The 23582-nt window shown below is 35.3% G+C and overlaps 1 long non-coding RNA gene across 1 annotated transcript in view; it reads right to left on the reverse strand.

Annotated features, from left to right (window-relative positions):
• Positions 1–506: 506 nt before the first annotated feature.
• LOC129471043 (uncharacterized) overlaps positions 507–23582 on the reverse strand; it is a 47495-nt gene continuing 24419 nt past the window's right edge. Inside the window, exon 2 of the long non-coding RNA XR_008653474.2 lies at positions 507–1433. This is a non-coding gene — a long non-coding RNA (uncharacterized lncRNA). The remainder of the gene's footprint in view (positions 1434–23582) is intronic.

Genomic DNA, 23582 nt, shown 5'->3' on the forward strand with positions numbered 1-23582 from the left:
AACCAAACACCACATGTTCTCACTCATAGGTGGGAATTGAACAATGAGGACATATGGACACAGGAAGGGGAACATCACACTCCGGGGACTGTTGTGGGATGGGGGGAGGGGGGAGGGATAGCATTAGGAGATATACCTAATGCTAAATGACGAGTTAATGGGTGCAGCACACCAACATGGCACATGGATACATATGTGACAAACCTGCACATTGTGCACGTGTAGCCTAAAACTTAAAGTATAATAATAATAAAATAAAAAAGAATAAACGTAACAAAAAACTTTCAAAAAAAAGAATTTAAAAAATCTAAATGTTGTATACATGTGGTTTGTTTATGGATAGACTCTGTTTTATATTAATACATTTGATAGTCATTAGTTTTAGAGTAGGTATGTTTAAGCAAATCAGGTGGTAATTCAAAATAAGGTTAAGATAATTCTGTGTTTCCATTGAGTGCAAAAGAAAATTTAAAATATGTATAATAAATACAAAAAATGAGCAGTAATTCAGGGTAAAGAAGAGTTTAATATGATGACTTCACCAGGGATATTCTTTATGGTACTGTACTTGCAACACATCTCTGGGTCTTTGGAAACCTGTCATTTCTCTTTCACCATAATAACCTCAGTTCAATCAATTTACTTCAATTTTTTAAGTGTGTGTGGAGCACTTCAAGGTGAAATGGGAAGAGTACTGACCTTGGTCTCAAAATTCCTGAATTTGGTCCTGGTTCTGCTCTTTACCTGCTATTTGACTTTTACTAAATAAATTTACCTCTTTGGATCACAGTTTTATGACGTGTAAAATGAAAGTCTAAATGAGTAATGAGGCCATCTCAAGTATAACGACATGAATTCAAGCATCACATTTTACTGGGATTTAAGACAACTTAAAATAGATAATCTGAGAGTTTCTACCACTTAGATGGCAAGATGACACAGTCTGCCCTGGCCATTTACTTATTTACTCTTAGATCTATTAGTCGCTCTTTCTCGGCCCTGTTCCCCACATACTTCCTGAGCCCCTTGCTTTCTGGCTTTCTGGAAGTTTGGCTAATGAGGGGCTGGATGGCAGGAGAAGGAGACAAGCCAGAGTAATTCTTCATATCGCTCTCTGCTTTGGACGGTGTCCATGACGGCAGTTCTAGCTCTTGTTAGACAACCTCTTTGTCATTGGTCCAACTGCCATAGAACAGAGAGGGAGAACTTCCAGCTTCCACCAGGAGTTCCAGTTCTGGGTTCCTGTAATACCATCTCTCATCCAGCTCAAGAGTAGTAGCCACGTCTTCCTGTGTTACTTGCTGGGCAGCTTCATCATCTTCTGTTTGCCTTTTCAGCTCTTCTATTTCCAGCATAATCAGTACTCTGCATTTGAAATACTAGAGTGGTTCCTATTTTCTGATCCTGAATGTTATATGATGAACAGGCCATGGCTTTGTAGAAAGGAAAATAAAAAAGACTAGTTTGAATTCCAAATTTGCCCATTAACTAGCTAAGATTGTGAGAACGAGTTATTTTACCTTTTTAACTAAAATTATTGGAATAATAATATTTACATTGCAAGATGTTTCTAAAGATTAAATGAGAAAACACATGTGAAATGGTGTCTGGCACATGTTAAGTATCCAATAAACATATTTTCTTTTATTTTCATGAACTACTCAGGATGAAAAAACAAGCTATTCTTATAAGAATTATGAAACTATAAACAATATACAAGGAGATACTATGTAGAACGTAATCACCTGCTATAAGTATCTCACAGCTCTAAGTCAAATTGTAGAATCTTTTCTCTGCTATGAAACTTCCCATATTAGTCGGCTAGGGCTGTCAAAACAAATACCACAGACTGGGTGACTTAAACAATTTAAGTTTATTTCTTACAGTTCAGGAAGCTAGAAGTCCCTGATCAAGGTGCTAGCTAATTCAGTTTCTGAGGAGGGTCCTCTTTGTGGCTTGTAGATGGCCACCTTTTTGCTATGTTTTCACATGGTCTTTCTTGGGCATGTGAATGCATAGAGAGATAAAGGGAGAAAGCTCTCTGGTGTCTCTTCTTATAAAGACACTAATCCTACTAGATCTGGGCCCCATCCACATGTACTCATTCAACCTTAATTACTTTCTCTAACACCCCATCTCCAAATATAACCACACTGGGGTTAGGTATTCAAGATATGAATATGGAAGAAACACAACTATTCAGCCTATAATACTTCCTCTGTACACATTTATGGTATAAGGGACAGAGGCATCCTTCCCTATTTAAAACAATAACTAGATCTAGTTTGTAATATTATTTTGCCAATATTCTTTAACCCAAATTTTTCACTATTTCAGATTTTCAAATTTCACAAAACCAATGTGTTCTACCTTATAAATCTTGAAGGTTCAAGTTTATATCTATTACTTTAACTTCTCTCTAGTCTCTGGACTCATTTTGTGTCAGTGCTGCATTTAAGTTTGGAAAAGTAGACATAAAATTTAATTTGGTAATAGTTCAGATAGTTACTGAAATAGAGAAATTCAGGGATAAATGAACAGACCTAAAAATCAGCCACATAAACAAAATGCTGAGGTCTGGCAAAACTTAGTGCGTTTAGAGCAAGTCATTCATTCATGAAAAGCTCAGGTCCATATACCAAGAAATGAAGGGATATAAAACAATCCAATTTTTTAGGTATATCATATTATCGTGATTATTAAATTTGCAAAATACTTTCAAAATCTATTGTCTTTATAATAAAATATAAATATTGGACATTTGTGTTAACCTAACTGCTTATTTAATTTCTGATATATGAAATAGTCGGCATAACTTGGAAAATATCTGTTATTTTCCAAGCTCAAGTTTCCGATGAGGGTCAGAAAGAACATTGGGCAATGTTGACACAAATTATTGTTTATATTTATCCACAGACTGTAAAATTCTTGGTCAAATTTTTAATGGATACCTAAAGAAAAACCATATTTCTTATATATGACTATCTAAGAGATGATGTCAGTGGTTGCCCAGGAATGATAGGTTTCTCAGATGTTTGTTTAAAGTCTCATATTCGATTTCCACAGGTAATCTTGACAAAAACACGAGGAGCCTGGTCATTGAATCTCACTTCAAAAAGTCAGTGGGAAATAACTTTTTTAGGCTGAGTAGCATTGGAAGGCTTCATAGGACTCATTAATCTGGTCTGCTTCTAATGCTGTATTCATTACCACTATTCCATTTTCAGCAGAAAAAAAACAACAAAAAACAGTGCTCATAAAGTGCATCTTACAAAATGTATCAATGCCATAGAAAGTGCTATCAACTTTGATAAAATAAATCCACTTCCACAAATCCAACCAAAGGACCTACAGATTATAATTCATATATAAAGATGCTAATTACTCCATTATCTATAACGATAAAAAATTAGAAGTCCATAAATATCCTACAGAAGGAAAATTGTTTAATTAGGATATATCCATTTGTCTTAGCCCATTTGGGCAGCCAGAACAAAGTACTGTAGACTGGGTGGCTTATAAATAAGAGAAATTATTTCTTACAGTTCTGGATGCTGGGAATCTGAGATCTGGGTACCAGCAATGGTCAGGTTCTGGTAAGGGCCCTCTCCCTTGGTTGCAAACTGCCATCTTCTCTTTCTATCCTCAAATGGCAGAAGAGTTGAAGGCCTCTGTAGGCCCCTTTTAAAGGCATTGATGCATTCATGAGAACTTCACAATTATGACCTAATTTCCTCACAACTGCCCCACCTCCTAATATCATCACATTGGGAGTTGGGATTTCAACATGTAAATTTTGAGGGACATAAACATGCCGTCTATTGCACTATTCAATGGCAATTAAATCTATATTTAAAATAAAAATGGGGTAATTACAATTATATTTTATAAAGACAACAGAGGAGCAGATGTTCTCACTTTTTTATAAGAAGCATCTACTTTTCTTTCATTTTCTCTCATTTTATGACCTTTTCAACTGTGGCTATGAGATTACGCTGATGCAATTTACTGATACCACGAAATAACAACTTCTTATCTATTCCTATTTGCCACATGATGATTGCATGCCTCATAAGGAAATGGATAGAAACATCCTTCCCTGTAGACTGTAAGTATCAACATACTTCCAGTCTGTCCTTCTTCCAATGCTCCTATTTTCCTCACAAATGCTGAGGTGGCACCTACACTTTTAGATTGTGATGTTTTAAAAAAGGTTAAAACTGGCTGGGCGTGGTGGCTCATGCCTGTAATCCCAGCACTTTGGAAGGCCGAGGCAGGTGGATCACCTGAGGTCAGGAGGTCAAGATCAGCCTGGCCAACATGGCAAAACCCCGTCTCTACTAAAAATACAAAAAATTAGCTGGGCGTGGTGGTGGGCATCTGTAATCCCAGCTAGTTGGGAGGCTGAGGCAGGAGAATAGCTTGAATCTGGGAGGCAGAGGTTGCAGTGAGCTGAGATTGCACCATTGCACTCCAGCCTGGGTGGTGGTACAAAACTCTGTCCCCCCCCCAAAAAAAAAAAAAAGGTTAAAAACCTTTGCTTAACTTAGGCTTCTTGTTCTCCCAACTTTGAGATCAGAAAGTGCCTTCTCCAGATTAGGACTCATGGTTCTCTACAACAAAAGCCAGGGTGTAGAAAGTGGTTAAGTACATGAAATCCAGCTTCAGATGGCGTGGTTCGGCTCTCAACTCTGTCATCTACTTACCAGGAAAGACATTTAACCTCTCTGCTCAGTTTCATGTTCTGTAAACTGGGTTTACTGTGATGATTAAATGAATATATATGTCACTTAGAGCAGTATCTGGCATATAATACTCAATAAATGTTTACCATTATATCAGGGAACCTGCCCTCGATAGTCACATAGGTTCTTTTCTATTTTCCCTAAGCATTGGCCGGGTTGAAAAATAGAGGGACAGAGTACAAAAGAGAGAAATTTTAAAGCTGGGCATCCGGGGGAGACACCACATGTTGGCAGGTTCCGTGATGCCCCACAAGCTGCAAAACCAGCAAGTTTTTATTAGTGATTTTCAAAGGGGAGGGAGTGTACGAACAGGGTGTGGGTCACAGAGATCACGTGCTTCACAAGGTAATAGAATATCACAAGGCAAATGGAGGCAGGGCAAGATCACAGGACCACAGGACCAGGGCGAAATTAAAATTGCTAATGAAGTTTCGGGAACCATTGTCATTGATAACATCTTATCAGGAGACAGGGTTTCAGAGCAACCGGTCTGACCAAAATTTATTAGGCGGGAATTTCCTCGTCCTAATAAGCCTGGGAGCGTTAATAAGCCTAGGGCTTATTTCATCCCTACAGTTTTGACCATAGAAGATGGCCACACCCGAGGGGGCCATTTTAGAGGCCTACCCTCAGGGGCGCATTCTCTTTCTCAGGGATGTTCCTTGCTGAGAAAAAGAATTCAGCGATATTTCTCCCATTTGCTTTTGAAAGAAGAGAAATATGGCTCTGTTCCGCCTGGCTCACTGGCAGTCAGAGTTTAAGGTTCTCTCTCTTGTTCCCTGAACATTGCTGTTATCTTGTTCTTTTTTCAAGGTGCCCAGATTTCATATTGTTCAAACACACATGCTCTACAATTTGTGCAGTTAACGCAATCATCACAGGGTCCTGAGGCGACATACATCCTCCTCAGCTTATGAGATGACAGGATTAAGAGATTAAAGTAAAGACAGACATAGGAAATCACAAGGGTATTGATTGGGGAAGTGATAAGTGTCCATGAAATCTTCACAATTTATGTTTAGAGATTGCAGTAAAGACAGGCATAAGAAATTATAAAAGTGTTAATTTGGGGAACTAATAAATGTCCATGAAATCTTCACAATTTATATTCTTCCGCCATGGCTTCAGCCGGTCCCTCTGTTTGGGGTCCCTGACTTCCCGCAACACCATTACTATTATTATTATATGAAAGAGTGTCAGATCCTGTATTTACAGGTATTGAGTAATATTGTGGTAGTGTTTTGTGTATTGAGGGTTAATATTTTATTGCACTTTTGATAAGAAAAATAATGATTAATGAGTCAAGGAATATGATTTCATGAGTAGAAGAGAATTTAGAAAATACTTAACACAACTGCTATTTTTGAAAAGGTGTTCAGAGATTTCAACTTGAACAAGCTATACAGTCAGTTTTTAGCCACAACAATCAGGAATCCAGGCATCTCATGACTTCCTTCTTCCCCGAGGAGACACTAGACCCTCGTGATGGCAATACAGCCCCTGAAAAGGCTCTAAATTGCACTGAAGAGGAAGAGTAGGGAAACATTATGTGTTTTCCTAATAGATGAGGCAAAACTGGGAAAAGATTCTTAGCATATCACTCCAAAATTTGAGGTAAATGACACAATCTCCCTTTTAATTTAAAACTGTTGTCAGCTTCAACAAATAGAGCTGCTAGTCTAAGTGCAATGGACACCTGTTTCTCATTGAGAAAATATTTTAAACATCAGATGTAAATTAAAATGTTTCACATATTTCAAATATGATGTAATTCATAAACTGTTTACATGTTGCAATAAAGTACAATCTTAGCTTGGCATTTTTGATTTGTTATTTAACAAACATCTCTGAGTAAATCTGGCTCAGAGGTATAGCTCTACTCTTATTCTCAATCCCTACTCTTGGCTTTACACTGGAATGAACTGAGTTTTCGCTTTGTGTCTGGTCATCAGAATTCTTTTCTAGCAGTGTGTAGACAGTAATGTATACAATATGAGGGTCTGATGTTTTAGTGTGAAATCAAAATTCTAAACCTTAAATCATGAGGATGCTATGTGTTTGATTATTCATAATGTTTGTGAAGCCCTAAAATAGTTTAGGGAATTTTATTATGCATTTCAAACTGCATGTTTAATATTTCCACCCATGAAATTGTAATAGAGAGTTTATTCCCAAACTTACAAATGAAACTCAAGAAGGTTCAGGGAGGGCAGCACACTGGAGGATGGTATTTGAATTCAAATGACATTGTTAAATTGGAAAGGTAATCAGAAATCAACAAAATGAAGCTTTCCAGGGACCAATGGAAGTCATTTTGAGTAAAAAAAAAAAAAAAGAAAAAAAAAAGTGGCACAACTGCAGATATGGGAATTCCACAGAAAAATGCCCTGTACTCCATTCAGTAGATCACAATTTAAGTATAAAAAGAGCAAATACTAATTAGGCCTACTTTTTTCTACTTTTTATTTTATTTCATTCCTTAAATATACTATTAGAATGCAGGAATCATTGCCTATCAGGCTAACTTGGTTCTCTTTTTCTCTCACCTCTTTTCTTCCTTACCCTCCAGGTCCTCCTTCTTCTACCTTTGTTTTCTTCAACTTTTTTAGGTCTTTATGTTGCCTATGGTGGTCACTTCATTGGCTCTGATTCTTGTAGCAAAAGTGATAAAGGATGAGAGTCACCTTGAAATACAGCTAGAAATCAGCTGGGAGTAACTCTACCTCAAGTGTGAGAATTGTTACAGTTCTCAAATCCTTGAGTGGGTACAAGCTGAGCATATTTCAGCATGATTCTCTAGGTAGGGAGAAACGTCCCTTTCTCCACAATATTCACAGAGGCCCCAGGAATGTACAAAAAGAGAGGTACATTAATCAGCTTCTGGTAATAAAGATACAGCCAGGTTTATCTGTGGCCCTGAAAAGACCCAGGGTTGCCTAGATAACAATATAAGAGATAAGAATTAAAATTATAGGCTAGGATAGAAGTATATTTCTCTTTACAAGAAACAGCCAAACAGTTCTTAAAAATGGTTGTGCCATTTTTCACTCTCCCAGCACATACAAGATTAAAGTTACTACACATCCTCAACATCATTTTATGTTGTCTTTTTTTCTCCTTAATCTTAATTGTTCTAGTAGGTGTGAAATGGTGTCTCATAGTTGTTTCCATTTAGATTCTTCATTGGGTTTTCAACTTGTATTTTCAGGATGACATATGTTTACTGGCTGGTCATATAACTTCCTTTGTAAATTGTCTGTTCAATACTTTTGCTCATTTTTAATTAGATTGTTTATCTGTTTATTATTGATTTTTAGAAGTTCTTTCTATATTCTTGATACAATTGTCAGATATGCATTTTGAATAGGGCTTGCCTATTTATTTTCTTAATGTCTTTTGATAAGCAGATGTTTTTAATTTCTACAATCTCCAATTTGTTAGGTTTATTAGATTTTTATTTCCTATTATGGTTAGTCTTTTAAGAGTTCAATCTAAGATATCTTCATCTTCCACAAGATAACGAATTTATTCTCTTGTATTTTCTTCATGAGCCTTATAGTTCTAGGTTTCTTGTTTAAATGTGTGATCATTTTAATTTTAAAGTATGAAATAAGATAGAAATGGAAATCATTTTTCCCTATGTGTATATACAATTGTTCCAGAACCTTTTGTTAAAAACAATCAAAGCAAATCTTTCTCCCATTTAAAAAAATGCAATGGCTTTGTCAAAAATTACTTGACTAGAGTCAATATTAATATGACAGTTCTTCCCATACTGGTATATTGATTCAACATAATCCCAGTCACAATTCTAGCAGGACTTTTTAGTAAAAATTGGCAAGTTGATTTTGAAATCTATATGAAAATGCAAAGGATCAAGAATAACCAAAGCAGTTTTAAAAAGGAAGAACAAAGATTTACTCTTCTTGATACCAAGACTCACTAGAAAACCACAGTAATCAAAATAGTTTGGGTGTTTGAAACAAGATAGAGATAGATCAAAAGAACATAGAACAGAGTCCAGAAATAGGCAAAACATCTATAAATTGATTTCTGACAAAGATGTCAAAGGAATTTAATGAGAAAAGGAAAGACTTTTCAACAGATGATTAAATATATGGAAAATGTGAACATCTACCCTTATCTTATACTATACACAAAAATTCTTCTAAATTGCATTAAAGTTCTCAATGTAAAATTGAGAACTATAAAACTCCTAGGAGAAACCCTAGGATCGTGTGGTAAGCAAATTTCCTTAAAATACAATATTATGAGTCACATAAGAAAAAAACTGATAAATCAGACTTCTTCAAAATTAAAAGCTACTGCTCTCCAAAGACACCATTAAGTTAATAAGGCAAACACAGACTGCTAGAATATATTCACAACACATATATCAAAGAACTTGTATGCAGAATATATAAATAACTTTTAGAATTTAATTATAAGAAGGCAAACAACCCAATAAGAAGTTGGATAAAATATTTAATAATATATAAATGACCAATATGCACTTAAAATTAGCCATTGGGGAAATGAAAATTTAAAACAAGAATATACAACTGTATGCCTATTAGGATGACTACAAGTAAAAACAACAACCACCACCTGAACTCCTGGTCATTCTAAGTATCGGCAGAGGTGAACCCACAGCAACTCTCATGTGATTTTAATAAGACTGCTACAGCCATGTTGGAAAAAAATTTGGAAAGTTTTGATAAAAATTTGTTAGTGTCATGAAAACTTCAAAATGTGCCTGCCTTATAAGCCCAGTCATTTTACAACTAGGTATTTACCCAACAGATAAGAAATTGAATGTCCATACAAAGGCTTTTCTATAAATATTCATTGCAGCTTTATTCGTAATAGCCAAAAACTGGGAAAATAACCGACATATATTTATCAACAGGCAAAAAGATAAGCAAATGGTGGTTCGCCATACAATGGAATACTACTCATCAATAAAAAGAAATGACTTACTAATACACACAACGACATGGACCATTCTCAAATTTATTATGCTAAGTGAAAGAGGCAAGGCAAATTTGTAATTCCATTTATATAAAATTCTAGAAAATGCAAACTAATTCATACTGTCAGGAAGCGTAACAGTAGTTCTTAGGGATGAGGTGTTGAGGTATAACTGGATTAAGATTGTTACAGGATTCTTTTGGGAAGTAATGGATATGTTTATCTTGATTGTAGTTTTGGTTTCAAACTGATTAAATTGTGTACTTTAAGTATGTGAATTTTAGTATAATTTAGTTATACCTCAATAAAGGTGAAAGATCGATTCTTTGTAGGTCTAGAAGCTTCATTCTTAAGGATGTACCCAAGAAAAATTAAAACATATGTCCATGTAATACATTTGCAAAAGAATGTTCATAGCAACCTTCCTCATTATGGTCAAGAGCCAGAAGTAATCTAAATATCCACCAACTGGAGAATTTATAAACAAATTGTGGTATGTTCATAAAATGGAATAATATTCAGCAATAACAAAGAATGAGCCACTGATACACACAGCAACATGGATGACTCTGCAATATGTTGTGTTAAGCAAAAGTAACCAGATATCTACCTCCCACTGCTAAAAAATAAAAAATAAAACCCATACTGTATGATTTAATTCATATAAAGTCCAAAAAGAGGAAAAACTAATCTATGAAGATACAAATCATAAATCTGAAAGTTATTACCTCTTGGAGATGAGTGGAATTGACTAAAAAGCACCAGAAAACTCTCTGTGGTGATGTAAATGCTCTATATCATGTTTTAGATGAAAGCTACATGCGTACCTATAACTGTTAACATTTGTCAAGCTGCACACTTTAGAACTGTGAACTTTATTGCATGTAAGGAAAGAAGAAAGTCAACCCAAACAAAGGCTTCTCTGTAGAGCCTTTTTGGGTCCTCAGCCAGAGGCAGCATCTAAAATAGACAGACAGAAAGACAAAGAGATAAATAGACTACTATTCTGTCTATACTGCACAGTTCAACTGGCTTTTTTAAATTCCATAAATGAGAGTTTAAAATAGTTCAGTGCAATTCAGGGTAGCCAAATAGTTGATTGGGACTATTTTTATGAAAGAATTCTAGGTGGAAAATGGAATAATGTAATTTAAAATTACTATTTTATAACCCCTAACGAAATATTATTTATAGGCAACACTTTATCAGTGGATACTAAGATCACTAGGTAGAATATATGTATTTTCGAGTCTGTGGGGCTTGCATTTTATTTCTTCATGTCAAAATGCGGCTTCCTGCTTCTAAGAAAAGAAGCACAGAAAGGCTCATAAAGGCAGCCTCCAAGGGCTTCTTGGACCTCAGATTGCTCCTTGAAAACATGGGCTGATGAGTTCAGTGTAAATGCACTGGAGGCATGTGGGATCCATTTACCTTAAAATACACTTGGGCCTACAAATTAAAGGGAAAACAGCCCAGGACAAAGTGTGCACTGCAAGGCCAAGCCCAAAACATTTGGGAAACGGTTCTAGAGACTTCCAGAACCCCAAAAGCTACTTGCTTCACCCACCCCTTGGGAATCATCAAATGTTATTTTTTGCACAAGATTGAGTATGAGCCTGCTCTCTGATCCCAGTGCTGTGCTCCGCTGTGCGGTATTTTTTTCTTCTAAATAAAAAATAGGATACATGTGCAGAATGTGCCAGTTTGTTATGTAGGTAGACGTGTGCCATGGTGGTTTGCTGCACCTATTGACCCATCCTCTAAGTTCCCTCCTCTCACCCCGACCCCGCAACAGGCCCGGGTATGTGCTGGTCCCCTCTCTGTGTCCATGTGTTCTCAATGTTCAGCTCCCACTTATGAGTGAAAATATGCGGTGATTACTAGGTAGAATGTTAATGAGAAAGTTTATAATAGATGAGGCCAGGCTGACAGCACCTGAATCCATCCATCAATCTTAGCAACAGTAAAAGTCGGATGAGCAGATATTTGGTGCTTGTCTTCGAACATGTGTTGTAGATGTAACAAGCATTGCCTATAAAATATTCTTGAAAAAATAATTGATTCTGAATCTAATCAAGCTCCAACTAGGAGAAATCTGTTGACTAAAGGAACAATTTAAACAACAGCAAAAAGAAACCATCAGACAAATCCAGAATATGGGATGTTTCACAAGACAAATGGCCCAATTTCACAACAAATAAAAAGTTTAGAGGAGGAGGGCCATAATATAATGAGACTAAAGAGAGATTACAACCAAATCCAATGTTGGTTGGTTTTTCAGATCCTGATCTGAACAAATCAACTACAAAAAGTCAGACCTAAAATAATTAGGGAATTTGAATGAAGTCTGGGTATCAAATGTTATGAAAAAATGTCTAATTTTGTAATATGTGAAAATGACTTTGTAGTAATAGTTTTTAAAGTATGCCCTATCTGTTAATGACCTATACTAAAGTATTTATGGGTGAAATAATGTGATAGCTGGGATTTGCTTTATAGTATTCCAAAGAAATTGGAGGAGTGAGGGTTAGGTGAAACAACATAGGAAAAACTCTGACAATTGTCAAAGTTGGTGATGGGTATGTAAAAGTTCATTACACCAGTTTTAATAGTATTATGTATGTTTTAAAATGTTCATAATTGAAGCCTTAACTGACTACTAAAATTCCACATTTGATGTTTCTTTGTTGTCCTAACTTTTAAGTTAGCATTTAATGATATTTATGAATCTTAACCCCACCTCCTTTTCTGATGTTGTGAAATGCATTTATTTTCACCTCTTAACATTTTATGACGACTAAGCCTGTGTTAGAACATATTTACATCTTCAGAGACATACTAATGTCCTCAGAGTCCACTTTCTCATTCTTAAAACCCTCTTCGTTGGCCTATTATTTCATTTACTCTGAAAGAAAAAGCACAAAATACATGCAAAACTCAGTCTTCTGTCTGAATACTTCTTGTTTGCAAAGCCAGAGTATGTTCACATGTTTGCCTGCTATGGGCTGCTGACCACTGTTTAGTGTCAGTGGCCTAATGAGGCCCCAGCACACTCAGGAAGTCAAATGAAACAATGTGCTAGAATAAATTCTCAAACTCAAATCATATTTTAGCTTTTCTTCCTCTTTTAGTACTAAAGGAAATAACTTTTTAAACGACAGAGGTAAAATGCACTACTTTTATTTTATGCATCAAATCCTGGTACAAATGTATTATTCTCCACTTGCTGTCTGTACTTCAGACGAGATAAATGTATTGCTGTTTCCCGAACCTCCCAAACTCATTCTCACATTAGGACTTTTGCACTGGTCACTTCATATACCTTCAGGCTCAGCTCAAATACCATCTCCTGTGAGAGATCTTTCTGACCACCCGATCTAAAATAACTCTTATCTCTCCATCACTTTCTTTCACAGTTAGCCTATTTGTCATTTTCTAAGCACTTTTATTTTCACTTCCTTTTAATCTGTATTTATATGCACCACCATCCTCAACTAGAATACAAGTGCAGTAAGTTCAGGGATCTTGTCTAATTTATTGTCATATCCACAGTGATTCAAATCATAATTGATATAGATTAGGAATTCAATAGATATTTATGGCTTGAATAATTTTTTATGTTGATAGAAATGTATTATGTTATGACTTCATATTATAATACAATAGCAACACCACTACAAATGATACTATTACCAGATTATTTTTCAAAACATTCTGTATTGACATACATGACTGAAATTTGAGATGACAGTGTGATAGAGACAATCAGGATTCCAAAATTGAGCAAGAATGGTAATATACATATAATAATAATACTCACATACTATATTCCTATGTGAATTATTAACACTCTTTGGATCAACACCTTATTGTTATAATATACACAGGAGCTCTAAGAGGAAGAAGCTGGAGGAAGGTATTAAATAATTTCAACGAAACCATTTAGCATTTCTATGATGACATTCAAGCCTCCTAACCAAAACTCAATTTGCTCATTAATTAATTAATTCAATGAATATTTGCTGAGAATTTATTTTGTGTCAAACATAATGCTCAGCACTGTTATGAGCAGGTCAGACAAGAACCCTACCTTTGTAAGATATTTTTAAAGTCATCTTCTGCTTCTAACTACCTCTAAATTTACAGATGAAAAAAGCACCAATGCTTGTGAAGTTTTTCTACACAAAAAAATCCTATAGCTACTCAGGATAATAGCCTAAGGCATCCAAGCTGTATCCTTTCAAGCCAACCATTAGATGCTAATATTAGCAATGGCACTATTGATCATTCACATGCAATTTTCTACACAATGGACATTTACTTACAACTTCTGAATTAAATAATGTGTGTAAAAATATGATATCCCATTTCTGCTTCATTTGCTTCCCTTCTTGATCTTTCTTTAGAGAAACAGTTTTCAAATATGTGGCTTAAATTCTCTTGGAGGTGAAAAAGAATAATTTTATTTCTTCTTTTAAAACAAATTTTAGGTAAAAAAAATATATAGTTCCAAGTTGTAATTGTGCATGCTAAGAAGAGAAGTAGGCCAATTCTCCCAGAAGCTCCTATGTGTCCTGGTTCTAGTGACCGACTCAGCTGTGATTTGACATTCCAGGGAATTGGGATATATTTTTCACCAGAGAAATCCCAAACTGCCTGACAAAACCTGAAGCGTTTGACCTTTTCAGCCTTACCTCTTTCATTATTTAAAACGAAAAGAGAAAAAGAAAAATGAGAGAGCAAGCAGAACTATATAAAAATGTGCTTATCAGACTCCATCTTCAGCAGTGTCTTAAACGTTTTTGAAATGTGAGCACAGAATTGTTACCTTTGGGGAGAGATTGGGCCAAATTGAAAGGCCAACTCATATTTCAGAGAGTTATGGGCCTCTGGTAGAAGACTGGAACCCCAAACCCTAGATATGTATATATCTGTATATATGTGTGTATGTGTGTATGTGTGTATGTGTTACTGCTGTTGGTGGGAGAGGAGTACATTTTCACAGTTTTATAGCTTATTCTGTTCCTAAGGGGGAAAAAACAACAAATTATGCTCTTCCTGAAAAAAACTATGATACAACAAAATTAGCAATATGAAACTTTAAGAAATAAAAAATCTAACATATTACATCTGGCAGATTTTGTGATTCTGGGAAGATACAATAATGCTAAGTAGACTAAATCCAGTTGAAATATCACCTCTCTCTCTCCTCTTTCTCTCTCTCTCTCTCCCTCGATCTTTCTCTCACACATACACATATAATATAGAATACAATATACATTATATATACAGTCACGCATCACTTAAGGACAGAAATATGTTCTAAGAAATGTTTCATTAGGCAATTTCATGATGTGAACATCACAGAGTGTACATCACAAACCTAGATGCTATAGCCTACTACACACCTGGGCTGCAAACCTAGACAGCATGTTACTGTACTGATACTGGAGGCCATTGCAACACAATGTTAAGTATTTGTGTATCTAAACATATCTAAACATAGAAAGGTACCGTAAAAATATGGTATGATAATCTTATGGACCATTGTCATATATTTGTTCTATCATTGACTGAAATGTTGCTGTGTAGAGGATGATGGTATTATATATTTTGTATGTTATATATTATGTATTATATTATACGTAACATATAGACTTAATATTTGTATTCTATAATTATATTTATTTACATATAAGTATAAATATGTTTTATTTGTTATAGATCTAGAGATAGAGAGACATAGAAATTGAGATAGAGATATGAGAATAAAACAAACATTTGAAGTACTATATGGTGAATTATCTCAATTTTCTTTTCCTTGACAGCGAGACTAAACATCAGTCGTTACCTGGAATATTTATATTTATTTAGATGCATCATGGGAAGAGGCATAAAATCCATATATTAAAAATTATAATAATAATATTTTTAAGATATATTAAACCATATTTACTAAAATATTGAGTTTTAGTGTATTGCCCAAATGGAAAGAAAGGTAATAAGTTCTTCTTTCAGTGGTGGAGATCATTTTTCCATTAAGCATTCTCTGTACCAAGTGACTTGGAGAAATGTACATAATCGATCAACCAGACACACAGCACCTCTTTTTGAACAATAATGGCAATACTCAATCCTGTAGTTTAACTTGCTTTTTCTTTTGTTGAATACTCTGCTGCAAATTCATGAGGCCTATCTAGCCTTGAAGTAAGAATTGCTATTTTCTCATACAGCTTACCATCAAAAGATCCAGAAGAAAGAGGAGAAGAATGAAGAATGAAGAGAAGGGGGTTGGGGAAAGAGGAAGAGGAGGAAAAAAGAAAAAAAGCTGAAGAAGATGAAGAAGAGAGCATTGTACAAAAATTAATTGTAAAAATTGTCTGCTCTCACTAAATTGAAATCTTTATTCTCTTTTCCTTCCGTTCCTAATTCCTTGCACTTCCCCGTCGTTTTACCTGAGATTGTGTCATTTACTACTCAGGTAACATTCAATTTTTCATCTCTGCCTGTCAAATAATCTTATCTCTCAGATATCTGAATCTGAGCAAATCACTCCTATAGTCTCACCCTGTGCTTTCTCAATATCTGCATCCACTCTCACTGAACGTCGACACTCTACTTCAAAGTCATACATCTCACTGTCTTGCTTCAATAATATGCTCCTATTTTTATCTATCTCCTCTATTCTTCCTTAGCCTCATTAGATCTGCCATTTGATCTCACTGAGACCTCTAGTCCCTTGACATTGCAACTTTCTATCAGCTTTCTCCCAATGTCAATTCCTTTTACCACCTTCCTGGATCCATTTCTGCACCCTTTATATTCCATGCCCCTACTTTATTTGCTTCTCAGCTTATATCTTCATATAAATTCCCATATTTGTACTAATTCTACAAGTACATTTTCTTTTTCTTTTCTTTCCTTTCTTCTTTAAGATGAATTCTCACTCTGTCACCCAGGCTGGAGAGCAGTGGCAGGATCTTGGCTCACTGCAACCTCCGCCTCCCGGGTTCAAGTGATTCTCCTGTTTCAGCCTCCTGAGTAGCTGGGATTACAGGCGCCCACCACCACATCTGGCTAATTTTTTGTATTTTCAGTAGCGATGGGAGTTCACCATGTTGGCCAGGCTGGTCTCAAACTCCTGACCTCAGATGATCCACCCGCCTCGGCCTCCCAAAGTGCTGGGATTACAGGCATGAGCCACCGCACCCCGCTAATTCTACAAATACATTCTTTATTTCCACACCGGGCTTGCTAAGGCCTGCAGAAGAAAATTACATAGCCATATAGACATGTGCCACTATATGTTTCGGTTTGAAGTAGAAGCAATATCTTCATTGTCAATCCCTGATTTTACTATATAACTCTGGTTGACATCTTAGTACATTTTCTATGGTGTTTTCCCCCAAATTCTCATAGACTTTATCTATGAAAATCCAACTCCTACTTTTTTCAGCTCCGGCAAATAATCTACAAAAACAAATAAAATTGAGGTAATATTAGACGAAAGTTTCTTCAACTCATCTCATTTACATGTAAAATTGAGGTGTGGTTTTTGAGGAAAATGATTCGGCCCAGAGGTAAGGGAGACAGGAAGAGACAGTCTATACAATGACCGCATCTTCTGCTTTTGGGAACATTGAAGTATAAGTTAAGCTGTTTTGAATTACCAATGGGCTCACAAGATGCTTGCTACTGTCACTGTCTCTGTTATTATTACTGTTAACTACCACTACCACTAGTGCTGATGCACAACCTGTTTTCATATATGCTCTCCTAAATTGTGAAGTAATTGCATATGAAAAGCCTCTTATTAGTTTTATTATCAGAAGATTCAGGAAAATGCAAGGTGAAGAAAAGGTCTGCATATACAGCGCTGAATTTACACAGTAATAATAACTAGGATTTGTAAATGACAGTTCTTCTTTAATGTAAGTAAAGCATCACCTCAAAAATTTGGTTTTTACATTTTAATTACAAAAGCCATCTGTTTAATACTATATCTTTCAATATCCATCACTGTAGTAAGTAAGAAACAAGTAACCTAATTAGTTTCAATTATTGATAAGGGAAAATGCATATTTATTCTCAATTTTATTTTAGTTAAAAAATTCATTTTTTTGGAGGATATGTTTAAAGTCATTTATCTTCTTCATTGCTGAGGTGTTCTAAAAATTTTGTATCTGATTTGAACCTCAGAGAGAGAGTGTGGGTATAAACAATGGTACTTACCCCAGATACTTTCGTAAATAAAGTAAGATAAAGGAAAAGTGTTCCATTTGGGCTCAGACACCAATTGTAGATGACTTCGTTTAATAGAAAAAAATTCAAAAATAAAAACCCAACAAAGGGAAGTTGGCCCACTTAGATAAGTTGGCAGACAAGAAGCTGGCCTACCATGAGCCCACAGACTAATGTGACCGTCAAAAAATTCTGAAGGAAAGTGTGGGTGCCTCAGTGGAAGTAGTATGGTAGTATCTAGAAAAAGGCCATCAATAGCCCCACTTTATTCTGAACTATTCTGAATTATTTAGAATTTTAATATACAAATTCTAAGGGGACATAAACATTAAGTCCACTGTGTTTTACCCTCTCCCTTAAAATGCATGTCATTCTCATATACAAAATAGCTTCATTCCATTTCAATAGGCCCCAAAAGTCTTAACTATTCTAGCATCAACTCAAGAGTCTAAAGTCTCATCTAAATGTCATCTAAATCAAATATGCATGAGACTTAAGGTATAATTCATCCTGAGGCCAATTCTCCTCTAGCTGTGAGCCTGCAAAATCAAATGAGCTGTGTGCTTCCAAAATACAACGTTGGGACAGGCATTGGATAGACATTCCCATTCCAAAAGGGAGAAATAGAAAAGGAGAAAGGAGTGACAGGTCCTGAACACGTCCAATACCCAAACAGGGCAAACAACATTAAGCCTTAAGGCTTGAAAATAACCTTAACTTAATGCTTTGTCCTCTAGACCCACTGGGTCCACTGGGGCTGCAGTACTGCCTTCCAGAACCACTGGGTGGAAGTTCCACCTTGTGGACACACTGGGGTGGAGATCCCATCGCTGCAGCTTTGCTGGGCAGGTGTTCTGCCTGCAAGGCTCTAGGTGGCCCTGCTTCCATGGCTTTGGGTGGTGCTGACCCCAAGGTTTTCCTGGGCATAGCCCACACTGCAGCATTCGTGGTTAAACTTGTGTGCCTGCAGCTCTAATGGGCTGGTATTATATGCTGGTGGCTCTACCAGTCTGTAGTCTCGGGGGCTACACTGCCCTTACAGCTCTGTTGGGCACTGTCCTATTGGGAGCACTCTATGGTGATCCTATGCCCCTGGCGATTCTCTGCCTGGGTTGCACATTTATATTTCTGCCAACATTTTGTTCAGAATTACTTAGATCTTCTCTAAGAAAACTGACACTTTCTCTACAGCACTCCTCTTTTCCTTCTTTGCCCTCAGTGGAATCCCCTTCACGGTTCACTCTTGACAATTGTAGGCTTTTTCTACCATGCACCTCGAAACTCTATCAGCCTGTACACATTACCCAATGCCAAAGCTGTTTCCACATTTTTAGGTATTTGTTACAGTAGTAACCCTATTTTTTAGTGCCAAGTTTCTGGCTTAGTCCATTTGGGCTGCTATAACAAAACACGATAAATTATGTGTCTTATACACAATAAAATTTCTTAAAGTTCCAGAGGCTGGAAAGTCCAAGATTGAAGCACTGGCAGATATGGTGATATCTAACCTTACAGGTGAGGAGGTTCATGAGAGATAGCAGTGAAACCTTCAAATGTATGAGAGGCTGCCATGAAGAAGTACATTTTAATTTGCAATGCCTGCTGCCAAAGACCAGAAACAACATGACATAGGCATTTGAGGGCAGATTTTGTTTTTTAACATACTGATATTAACAGATACCTGCTATGTGAATAGCGACACATTATGTAACATCTCTGACTATCATTGACTTTTTTTTTTAAATGAGGGCTACTGCACAGATGAAATGAAGTTGAATATGTAAATAATAAGTCAAAACTAGAGGGCGATGAACCCCACTCCACAGAGATGTTCCAGTGTAGGCCCTGTGACCACTGAACAAAAACACTGCAGAGGGAATTTGATCCTTGGTTCCAACTGACCCCTCAAAACCAGGAGATATTAGCATTATAAAATAAGTGACCCAATTCTCACTTTCTAGCCCTGCCTAAAGTGCCTGTAACAGGATCTACCTCCTGAAAAGTATTTAAATTTTTCCCTTTATTCCTTATATAGAGCTCATTAATAAACTCTGAAACTAGAAAAAGATCAAACAAACAAACTAAATTTTCTTACAGTGACCTTTCTGAAACAAAGATGAACATGAATTATACCACGCACATCGATAAAGGATCAGTGAAATGCTATTAATAAATCAAGTTTTCAATCAAAGACAAATAAAATCTGAAATACTGCAGCCATGCCCTGGGGTACATATCTTGTTATAATGAATTCATTTCAAGCCTCTTTAATATGGGATCATTCTTTTAACAAGGTTCTTTTGGTATATTTTATAAGGAACTGAGTTCAACCTTATAAATAATTTTATTTAGTAATATGCCTCTGTATAACAAGTTCCATTCATGAAGTCCCTGAATCTAAATTTTATGCTCACCTGAAAATCTCAAAGAATCAAACGTTAATGATTCCAGAGGCTTTAATTAGCTTAAAAATAGCTAATTGTCAAAGAAAGGGAAATTTAAGTAAGCCTGAAACACTATATGGCATTTAATGAAGTATTCTTTTATTCTGTCACAACTTCCACTGTTGCCAATGTTGTGGTGAAAATGTACACTAACTTATTAATCTCTGCATTATATATTGGTAATTCATATATAAAGCAAAAGAAAAATATGTACCAAAAAAGCCTGAGGACAGTCATATCTTTTGACTCCGTGTGTTCACTCCTAGTATTTATTTTAAGAAAATAATTCAGCAGAAATCTAAAAATTATTATCGCAGTATTATGAAGAACATTGCAAAAACTCCCAACAACAATAGGAAACAATATATAAGCATTTTGCTTTACTGAATAGTGTAATAAATTATAACATGTTAATACAACAAAATGTTACATAGACAATAAACTAATCAATATTTAGATAAATGGCAAAATATTTATATTAGGTAAAAATTACAGAATAGATATTAATATTCACCCCATTGTGTATATAAATTATGCCTATGTATAAAATATAAAGGGAAATTTTAAAAAACAATTTATTAAATTTTCATAACTTACCCATTGTCATTTTAATAAAAAGTAATAAAAGACCCCAAATTGGCAGAAGATATAGATTAGATGGATGACATTGGCAATTAGGTGACACAGTTTTTCTTTACATTCCTACATAATGTGAAACTCCATAGTCTTTAACCCTTTATCCTCCCAAGTTCCAGTTTCCTTCTAAGTTTTTACACTTTGTTAAAAACAAAGTAGTGATGAAGAATATTTTTATTATAAAATTTAAAATTGTAAAGTACTTTGAAAATGAAAATACCTAATCAAATGCTGATTAACAAAAATATTAGCTGGAGAGCAATCAAAGATTTCCACGTAAGACAAAATTATCTCTTTTGCAGAATGTTAGATGATGCCTGTGCATTAAGAAGGAAGTGTTATTTTCCCCTGTGGTTCCCAACCTAAGTGAGACAAACGCCTTGCTTACAGTAGTTAATTAGAATTACCTGGTACTGTATATTGATGAATCTTTATCCAGTCCCTTGGTTCTTAACAAATAAAAAATCCATTTCCCAAAGCTGACCCATTAATTGAAGTCATTCTTTTGGTTTTGTTTTGCTTTTTTTTAAACATATGCAATTTTGTCACTGTAAATTTTAATTTCCCAGATGGCAAAACATTTCAGAGTATCTCTAAGGCTATTGCAACTCAGGCTTAGCCACAGAGGTATTGAGCATGTGGCCAAACTTCCCTCTGAAGTCAATCAAGGCCCTTCTAATTAGCCTTTTGCCACATGACATCCCACCAACTTCAAGAGATTTAGGGTTGTTAATTCCCCATTAGCAATTGCATTATTAAGATGATTGAGTTTGGAGACTGTGAATAAGTAAGGTAGACATTACAAGTCACTCTTTGGGTTCTGCTTAATGGAGAATCATTTGGACTATTTAGTGGATTATGCTAGAGTTAAAGAGTTGAACGTGTTAGACTTTGTTAGTCAACTTTGCTATATCTCTACTTCATAACTCACTTCTTCATTTTCTCCATTTGCAAAATAGTGTTAAAAACATATTGTGGTAGCAACTTCCTCCTAGGAATATTTGATGAGTAATAAGTTAAAGAAAGTGTTACATCATGCTGGGCAAAGGTAAAACACAAATACAGGTGAAGTCACATGTTCCATCCTTGAATCTCATTACTTTCCTACATCTTTTGTCTAACCAGATTGTGATTCATTTGCCATTGTCACAATCTGTGAACTATTTATTTCACTTGCAACTATTTATTTCATTGCAAATTATACACTAAGTACTATCTTTGATGCATACTAAACTGAGCATATGGCATAATAATAAAGTCCTGGTATATCCAAAGATCTTTAGAGATAGAAATTGATTATTTTTCTTTCTCAATGGAATACAGCCTTGTCTAGCCAAGGCCCAAATTATTCAGTGTTCTTGCAGTTTCACTGAAACTCAGCCAATATCTGATCTGAGAACATCTACCTTTGTTCGTATAAAACCTAAAATAAACAAGTTTTCTACGGTCCCCAGAAAATCAGTTACATTGCTCTTATTTTATTCCTTCAAAGGAATTTGAGATAGCCCTGGTTTTTCAAAATTCTCTATTTTTATTCCTATTCCTAAAAAAAATAAATAAGCCACTTTATTGGGAAAGTGAAATAGTATTTTCACGACAGAGTTATTGAATTGATATACTATGCATTTCCCATCTATTAGATTAATTTTGTTGTCAGTTCTACTACAGTAATGTTATATTTCCCATGGGTTCACATAAAATTTTGCTATTTTTTTTAGCTTCATTATTACCAGGTATTTCCTTCTTACCAGTTATTTATTTGAAGTTTTTACCATACCCATTTGATCTGAATAAATTGGTTATATATGTGTTTTCTCTTTATAACCAAGCTCAGCTTTTGATGGTATATTTACATCATATTTTTATATAATATCAAAGAAATCCATAATTTAGAAAATGACCTTGATTTGCTTTTTCTGATCTTTTGTAGCTAAAGTGGGCAGTAACAACAGGAACAATTGCAAACAATTTCTAATAGTCACTATCCTTCTTCAAATAAATTCTAAAATAAGGAGTTTTTTTTTTTTTAAAAAAAATAGGATGTAAGCCTACCTCACTACTAACTTAAAAACCGTAATTTCTGAATTACTGGATTTTACCACTTCGTGTGCAATTTGGAGATACAGAGAGCCAGAAGTTGAGCGACCTGTGTTAGGGACCTGAAGAATTTCTAAGTCTAGATAGAATCTTCTCTATAATGTGAAGCCTTCCCTTCACTATAATTGCAGACCACATTGCTTATTTGCATTTGGTAATCTTTCTTACAATGACCCCTTCTTGTGGGAGAATTATACATTCCCATTTTGTTGAAGTGAGTCATGACCATATAATTTGGTTTTCCCAAATGACGATGATTCAGATAGAAGCCATTCTATGAGCTGGAATCCTAAGATGAAGATGACACAGAACAGAAGCCAACTCATGTTACACATGTTGAATGAGTTGAAATTGTACTTATTACTATAAAAATTATGATGTAAGTAAGGGATCACTTGCTACTGCAGCATAACCTAATTTCTCATAATTGATTATAATTTTTAATGTT

This window comes from Symphalangus syndactylus, chromosome 21 (assembly GCF_028878055.3).
Source record: "Symphalangus syndactylus isolate Jambi chromosome 21, NHGRI_mSymSyn1-v2.1_pri, whole genome shotgun sequence".
In the NCBI taxonomy this organism is placed as follows: domain Eukaryota; kingdom Metazoa; phylum Chordata; class Mammalia; order Primates; family Hylobatidae; genus Symphalangus; species Symphalangus syndactylus.